General features: G+C 41.7%; 1 protein-coding gene across 1 annotated transcript in view; it reads left to right on the top strand.

Moving 5' to 3' along the window:
• The first annotated feature begins 7,908 nt into the window (after positions 1-7,908).
• elavl2 (ELAV like neuron-specific RNA binding protein 2) overlaps positions 7,909-8,486 on the top strand; it is a 32,774-nt gene continuing 32,196 nt past the window's right edge. The window contains exons 1-2 of the mRNA XM_013915214.1: positions 7,909-8,306; positions 8,390-8,485. The gene's annotated coding sequence lies outside the window, so the exon portion shown is untranslated. The remainder of the gene's footprint in view (positions 8,307-8,389; position 8,486) is intronic.

Genomic DNA, 8,486 nt, shown 5'->3' with positions numbered 1-8,486 from the left:
TTTGGCGTACGGGCTGGAGCACCCAGGGATCAAACCACCAACCTCCAGATTAGCAGACGAGCTGCTCGCCATTGGCCACCACCAACTAATGTCTCAGTCACAGTAGATTTAAAATACGATGACAACCTCATTGCTATAATCAGTGGTTGCCAAGTGATTACAGTGAATCTTTTTCCTCATTCGTCAATTGATTCCAAGTAAGGGTGACCAACTAGCTACCTAGAGGTGGAGTATGCAACAACTTATGATCGCAAGGCAATTACAATGGTCACCTGGTGGGAGACAACGTGTCTCCAAACAATCATGGTATCTGGCAACTGCAGTCATTCTCAGACAGACTGTCCAAGGTTTACAAATAATTGCCACCAAACTTACAACCAGGACAAATTGCCGCCACATTGCAATCAGTCTGAGGCACTCTGCACTGATTGCAATGCAACAGGGGATTTGACTCAACTGGTTACCAAGTAGTGGTATTCCAGAGAAACAAGCAAGGTTGCTCATCACCTGTCATTTTGCAATTAAATTACTGACTATGTCACTATTTGTGGAGGGATTTCTAAATTTCTTTGTGGCCTTTCTGGCTTGACTCTGGATGTAAGTAGTTAATGCGAATGTTTCTTTAATTATATAAATTAACTTGTTTTTATGCAGATGGCAACAGAATTCTGACTTTTGCCAATTTATCACAAACAGCTTGATCCTGTTCAGTAGTAGACCAGCTCCATGTCATTCCCATTTTATTTCCTTCTTGATACACCAAAGTCACTTTGAAGACAGACTGACTGAGTGGCAAGAGATCTGGTCCCTGTCTTTGAAGCAGCTATTTCAAGGGTAACAAGATCGCAAGCTCATTGCTCGAAGATGCAATAATTTTGGTTGTGCCGCAGCCTCCAAACACTGTTTTCCCTCGAGGAACTATAGAAAAGCCTCTGTTACTAGCACAGGATTATCATATTTGTACTTTTAGGCTATTCAGTTTACTGCAATACAATACCAGGACTAGTAGGCTGCCTGCATTTGAAAAACTGGAGCCACGTAACAGCCCACAGTTTTTGCTTGCAAATCAATGAATTGATTACTCACTGACTAATCACTGAATCTCAAATGTCAATTACTATATGATATAAACGCATGATATCTTTTGCATGTATATCTTTGAAGCAGCTGTATTTAGCGACGCACGCCATCTGAAACAAAGTGAAAAAGTACACATTTGGTGAACACACTGAAACGTGTAAGGAAACTAGAAACATCCCGTAATTCTGTCTAAGTGCATTATTTGAGAAACTGTATTTATTCTCCACCTCTGGGTTCTTTCAGAAATACTTGGACTCATTTATTGCATTTGCAGTATTAAAAACAGACCTTTTTTGTATTTGTTTGTTTGTGAAAAGCTGACATTTTGAAGCTGCAGTCCAAGGCTTTCACATGGCAACGGCCAAAACACCACAACAATAGCACGCGAAGGTTAAAATAGATTTTGGCAAACAACACCCACGACTAATCATGCGTGTGCCTGCACTACAATGGGGGTTTTCATGCTTCTAAGCCCTAATAAAGTCAAAGTGAAACACCCTCTGTGCTCCGATGTGTCCCTCATTTTCCTAGATTGATTTTTCTTCTTATTGTAATTGATTGGTGGGTAAAATGATACAAGCGCTGGCTGTGCAGTATGTGACAAACAAACACGAGTTTTAAAAACGCAGATTGTAAATTGACCTGGGTTTTTGTTAGCCAGGTTGGCAGCTGCGAGCAAATAGCCTTTTAAGGGACTGTGCTATTCATTAGAGTGTTGACCAAGAATTGTTTAAAGAGCTTAAAGAAATGCACTGATCTGAAATATATTTGCTCATAATTAGCTTTCCACCGACCCCTGTGTCTTCAGTGTGAGCGCGCTATGATGCTCTCGATGAAGCAACACAAGCCAGTGTCATCAATTAAGGCAACAATGTGCTAAAGCTTCACTGTTCCACCGGTATTATAATGAGCACGCACTATAGAAAGCTAAATAATTCCTGGGGACACAGAGAGCTCCTCAAAGGGCTTATTTTCACCGAAGTCAGTGTCTGCCTCGTGCAAAGGCCGAGGCTGAAGGCACACACAATTGGCATTCAATCAGACAAGAGCTCAGAAACTCCTTTTTCTTCTCCGACATGTGGATTTAAAGCTCAAATTGCACTTAACGGGAAAAGTGTGAGCAGTCCAGAGTCACTGTTTAATGATGCCCTGTGTTTGTTTTCTGGGAAATTCACTTTTTAATCTCCTGGACTATGTGAAGGCTTGCCAGGGTAACGGTGCCACATAAAACCCCCTTGATTTCTTATTTTATCTGTGGACAACCAAATCGATCGTTGTCTCCCCTGCACCTGCTCACCTCCCTCCTCCACAGCCCCCCAAAAGAGATAGGCCCACGCTGCCCGTCCCACTCTCCAATCAGGCTGTTTAGACCAGGCTATTTCAGGCAGAGAATGAGGCACCGGGTGGTCAAGCACTCCTCAGTGTCTCCGAGAGACGAGTGCATGTAAAAAAAAAAAAGAAGAAGAAGAAAAGCATTGAAATTTCCCAGGATCTTGACATGTCTAATTGAGATTTCATGCCCTATTTTCTCAAAGATCCGAATCCTCGCTCTGTTCTACTGCAAGCAGTATTTCCCTGAGGATTGAGATGAAAGAAATTGTTTTCAGGTTTTATTTGGTTTTTGTTCCTTTAAGGGTTTTTTTTTTTTCATCGTGCTAGAGCAGCTTTTCAATAAAAGTCCGCCCCCCCCCCTTCTTTCTTTTTCTTTCTTTCTCTCTTTCTTTTTTAGACAAAGTGACTGCGGTTGATTTGGTTTGTCTGACAGGTAGCGAAAAAATGAAATCCAATAAAGTTTCGGTTTCTTCCATCAGAATAATTCATTTGACTACATGCATAGATTTGTCATGATTTTTGCAAAAAAAGAAAAAGAAAGAATGACAAAAAGAAGTAGTCTTTGCAGCTGCTCTCAGCTGATTCGTTTTTATTCATCTGTCCATCACAGAGTGCCTTAAGATATTATTGGTGTTCAGTCAAAAGATTTGACAGGGGACCATGAATATTTCACAAGGACATCTATTATAGGGGTAAAAAGGTGAACCCGTGTTCCCTACTTTGACATCGAGTACTGTGAAAGTCTTCAGCCAACCATCGTTTCTTTATATTTTGCTTCGACAATGAAAAACAGCTGCAGAGATTTATTATTGACACATGTGCAAACATAGAAACACAAAACATAAGACAAAAATGGAGTTTGTACACACAGCCTGAAATCTCGTAGGCAGCATTGCTGTGATTGCTTTAAGTAGTTCACCACTGGCTGAAATGCAGCCCCAAATCACGACAGAGCCTCCACCGTGTTATACAGATGGCTGTAGATGCTCACTGTGACCTCTCTCTCGATGGTCCTTAACTCATCAGCAGGACCGGTATCTGCTCCTTCGTGTAAGGACGAGCAGGATGAACACTGTGAGGTCACTGTGTGAATGTCCCTGACTAAACAATCAGAAACAGATTTCATGAGGGTGGCCTGAGGGCCCGATGTCCTCTAGTGGGCCCTGCAATCACTGCCCGGCAGCTGGGAGCCCAAATGGCATTTGCCTTAGAATACCAGAACTGACAGGTCCACCGCTGATGCCCCGTGCTTTTCACAGATGAGGGCACCCTGAGCATATCTGACAGATGTGAAGGGGTCTGGAGGGGTGAAGGGATGCACAGACTACTACCAGCTAGGCATTGGCACCCTGACTGCCATCAGGCATTAGAGTGAAATCCTTGGAGCCATGTCAGACGTTAAGCTGGTGCAGTGGGTCCTGGGTTCCTCCTGGTGCACAACAATGCTCAGAGTCATGTGGTCAGAGTATGCAGGCAGTTCCTGGAGAATGAAGGAATTGATATCATTGATTGACCCCCATGCTGGCCTGACCTAAATCCAAGAGAACAGCTCTGGGACATTATGTTTTCAACGCTGCCAGGTTGTACCTCAGACTATCCTGGAGCTCAGTGATGCCCTGCTCCAGATCCCCCAGAACACCTTCTGTCATCTCATTAGGAGCATGCAAGCGCATCTTCATTTAATATTTTGGCATAAAACCACAGTAACACAATAAGATGCATCAAATAATGCATATTCAATACATCTGTTTTTCCCCCATATCCCATGTCTGTTTATCTTGCTGCTTCATGCACCACTATGTCACTCTACCACTCTGCTCCCTGTGCTCTCACAATGACATCACCCATTCTTACATTACACATCCCTAACAGTCACAGTGGGAGCACCAGCTTCCCAGCAGGCCCCACATTAGATGGTCTACAATCAGTGACATCATGCACAAGCATCAAGCTCAATACCACGGGGAAATACACAAGAAGTGGGAGTGATCTCAGAGCCCCCAGGGCTTTTATTTATTTGTATCTCTTTTCATCTGGTATAAAGCAGGTTACATGACAGAAAGATATTAGCATCACATAAGGGAGTGACATTAAGTGATCTTGAGGATGTAAAAATGCTGTATTTCTTTTTTCCATCTGCTGTCACTTCTAACATAAAAATATCAGGTTACATTAAATGAGACATTTCTGTAGCCACGGATGATCAAGGCTATATCAAAGAAGACAATGCCTAAATGTGTCTACTGAAGCTTTTCCATTACATACACCATTCTCAGTGTTGCTTTTGTTAAATATATTTATATTTTGTTTATCAAGATATGCTGTATGTACCTTGATGATCCAAGGCAGCTTGTTGAAGCTTGACCTCTCTTGACACAGATAGTTTTTTTTCTTTTTTGGAAAGGTTGCTCCCACTTGAAGGTATTTAAATAGATTCAAAAGCTTGTTTGAAGATCTTCAAAGCAATGCACCAAACCATCGTAAACAAGCAGCTTACACCAAAGCATAAATCTTGGGTTTTTCTGCTCAGAAAAAAAGTGCACTTTACCCAAGCTGGCTAAACAATGTAACCCCCTTTCATGGTCACCAAAAGTTGTTAACGGTTTCTATCAGTTTTGTTTTATCCACGTGATGGAGGTAACACAGTTGCTGCCAGTTTTAAAGGTTATTAAAAAGCTTGCAGCTGCAGTTGGTTTGACGTCTGAAAAGTCCAAACCATGTTTCAGCTTGAGATTTCCACCTATTTTGTGATCTTTTCCCATCTAAACTGTATTAAACCTATAGGTGGCACAATGCTCCACAGTGTTATTAGAGTCCTCAGCGCTCGTAGTCCTTTGCATGACAGTCTCTTCCCTCTTGGGGTGGCTGTAGCTCAGGTTATAGATCAACTAATAGCCTTTCGCTAATCAGAAGGTTGGTCATTCGACCCTTAGCTGCTCCAGTATCCAGGAAGTCTAAATATCCTTGGGCAAAATACTAAACCCCAAGTTGCTCTCCAGTGACTTCATCACAGAGCAACTTGGGGTTGTAAATGTTAGAAGCAGTGTTGTAGAAAAAAGTGCTTGTGTGAATGTGGCATGAGTGAGTGCTGAGGTAGAGTAGAAAAGTGCTAGTATTCCTGATATGATATCAGAGCTCTTGTCTGTTACCTGTGTGTATGTTTCATTCTTCTTTTATCTGCAGGTTTGGTTTCACACCACATTTCTTCATTCACAGATTGTATTGCTGTATTATTCTGTGGTTGTGCGTGCATCTGAGCTCTGAAGTCCTCTTGTTAGTGATACTATTTTTGGAGATGCATTACTCCATTTATCTAGAATCTACTTTAAAGCTTTTCATAAAAAAAACTTGTATTATGTATCTGAAAACCTGTCTTTTTAACTTGACCTTTGTGAATTCTCTCTAAAAGCTGGAAATCAAATATAGGGAATCTTTGTTGTTTGTAATACCGAGCATGGTGCAGAATTTAAAGCTTCTTTATGCACTAAAGAACTCCTCTAACATATTCAAAGAAATAATTAAGCTGTGGTTTCGCTCCCAAAGGAATCCTCTGCAATAATATTCCTGACATTCCAGTTCATTTAGCGCTTGGCATCTGCACTTCTTTCTGATCATAGCAATCTCTGAGCTCAAGGAAGAAAAATCGCATTCAAAGAAATCTTTTATGGCAGTTTTGCTTATTACCCTCTTTTACAGCCTTTCAGGAAGCTCGTCTCGACACCTTTTTGTCCACTCCCAGCAGGGAGCATTAATAATCACCTCCATGCAACACTGGGACCATTGTCACAGAAGCAGCTCCAGCAAAGGGACCGTTAATGTCTCAAAGGAACCACTATTGACATCTTAGTGCTTTTGGAAGGATCTATTGGAGAGACAAAAATGCCTGTCTGTGAAAAAAATGCTCATCCTTGCAGGTTGCCAGTAAGTGTGCTGGGATGTCAAGATCCCTCACCTTTGGAGGTGGACCAGTGGATTAGTCAGTGGATTCAAATGGGAAGGAGGCTGAAGTGGGAATATTTGAGCTGAGTAAGTTTCAAATATAAATAACAATCGTGCACTTTTTATCCCCTTAACCATTGAATGGGGGTTTGGTATTATTAAGTATCTGACAGAGGGGGGTAAATTACATGAGGCTGGGGGAAAATACTACATTTCACAAGCGCTGTACTACAGTTTAATAAGGAGAGATCCTTCGGAAGAATTAAACATGATTCATTGATAGAATTCAAAATTCAGTTATTTGGCAATTAGACTCAGATGACCCATCATAGCAGAGCAGAATCCAGCACTAGGCATTAGGACAGGACACCCAGAAGTCTAGATGCTGGTGGTTGGTGGTGAAGATGAAGATGGAGGCTGGGCTGGAGCTCAAGAAATCACAGTCTGGAAAGGAGAATGACGTAAGAGCAGAGTGGATTTAACATACGCAGAGTGGAGGCTGATTGGCTCAAAGAAGGTGGGCAAGAGGGTGATTGGACTAGAGGAATGATGTCAGCACTGAGTTTGACAGCGTGGCAAACAGGAAGTGATATAAAGAAGTTAAGCATAAGGTTCATGTAAAAAAAAAAATCACAAAAGTCCAGAACCGGTAAAATTTTAAATCTAGACTATTTACTACTTTTGTATGGACAGAAATGTAGCCAATGACAGCATTTATAGCCCACATTCATTTATTATACCTATCACAGTATAGGCCCTTGAAATACACATGCACCACAGGTCACACTGTGAGACGTACAATACAGACAATCAATAAGAACTGAAAATTCAAACTGATCTCTCTTCACAAACTCATCTGAAGTTTAAAACAACCCCTGTTTGGGTGCTGTGGGTGTAGCAGATGCAGCACACTGGGCTGAGTGCACTCCTTAATGAATGAATTTCAATGACTAGCTACAGCCCACAGTGACGCTTTGCAACAGAAAGGGGCGCCCCCTGCTGTAAGGAGTCAGCGCCTCAATTAGCGACTCCTTCTTTACTGTCCAGTTGATGTGGGACCTTATTGCTCCACATTTCAGAGATGGATTAGGTTAATGGACCCCGCATTGACCCGCCTTCCCTCTGAGGGGTGCAGATATTACACAGCTGCTCCTTTTTTGGGGCCCTTAAATATAGATGGCTCCGTTTGCACTTTCTCTCAATTAAAGCTATATTGTTTTACAATAAAGAGTCCCCCGAGAAACCATATTTGCTAGTTTTCAGCCAAAGGTCATTAAATACTATAATACCTGGCGTAATCATGGCTGCATGAATATTGGGTTCATAATCTCTTGATATTGATTATCCTTCACTGTAACACTTGTGTCAGGCAGATGACTTTGCATGCAGTTTATTTTTGCTTGGATATTTTTATATCTTTATATTACTTTAAGTTGTTGAGGTTAAGAATTAACATGATGATAAATGGAGCATTTGGAGGTTTTGATTTTTTTTTTCCATCAGTGTCCCTTTAAGGCCACGCCCTCTGCACAGTCAGCAAATTGTTTGCCACAGCCACAGGTTTCTCTGTAATATCAGAACAGGAAGTCCAATTTAGACAAGCAATGGTAGACAGCACGAAACTCTTAAAACAGTCTGTAAAAATATAATGCAAACCAGGGGTAAGAGGTGTGGATGAGTAGTAGTAATCTGAATGTGCCACAGGAAAAGAAGAAGAAGAAGAAGTTGTTAGCCTGTCAAAATACTTTGCTTTCTTGTGTGCTAAGTTCAAATGATTCATTGGTGCTTTTACCCTAAAGCTACAGGTGCAGGTTTTTAGCATCTTTCATGCAGTCCTTAAAAAAGCCAAATGTGTGAAAGAATACATTGTGCTGGGTTTGTCTTCCTGCTCTCTGGGTAAGGTGTAGCTGACCAGAAGCAGGAGGACAGTGCTGGACCAAAGCTACAGGAGTCTGGTAAGATTTGCTAATGATTGTTGCCTCGACTGCCACATGGGAAGCAGGTAATGTTTAAGTTCAGCAAGTATTTATTTGTTCAGCCCCTCAGCCAAAACCAGCAACCGGTGGACTGCAGTAATGGGATATTTAACTTGATGGATTTGAGAGTAAGCTTGGCTGTACCTGAAGTGAAAGAGG

Source organism: Pundamilia nyererei, unplaced genomic scaffold (assembly GCF_000239375.1).
Source record: "Pundamilia nyererei isolate P.nyererei 1_Seehausen unplaced genomic scaffold, PunNye1.0 scaffold00271, whole genome shotgun sequence".
Classification (NCBI taxonomy): domain Eukaryota; kingdom Metazoa; phylum Chordata; class Actinopteri; order Cichliformes; family Cichlidae; genus Pundamilia; species Pundamilia nyererei.
Note: the sequence above shows the minus strand (reverse complement) of the source record. Positions and strands in the feature narration are given on the sequence as shown.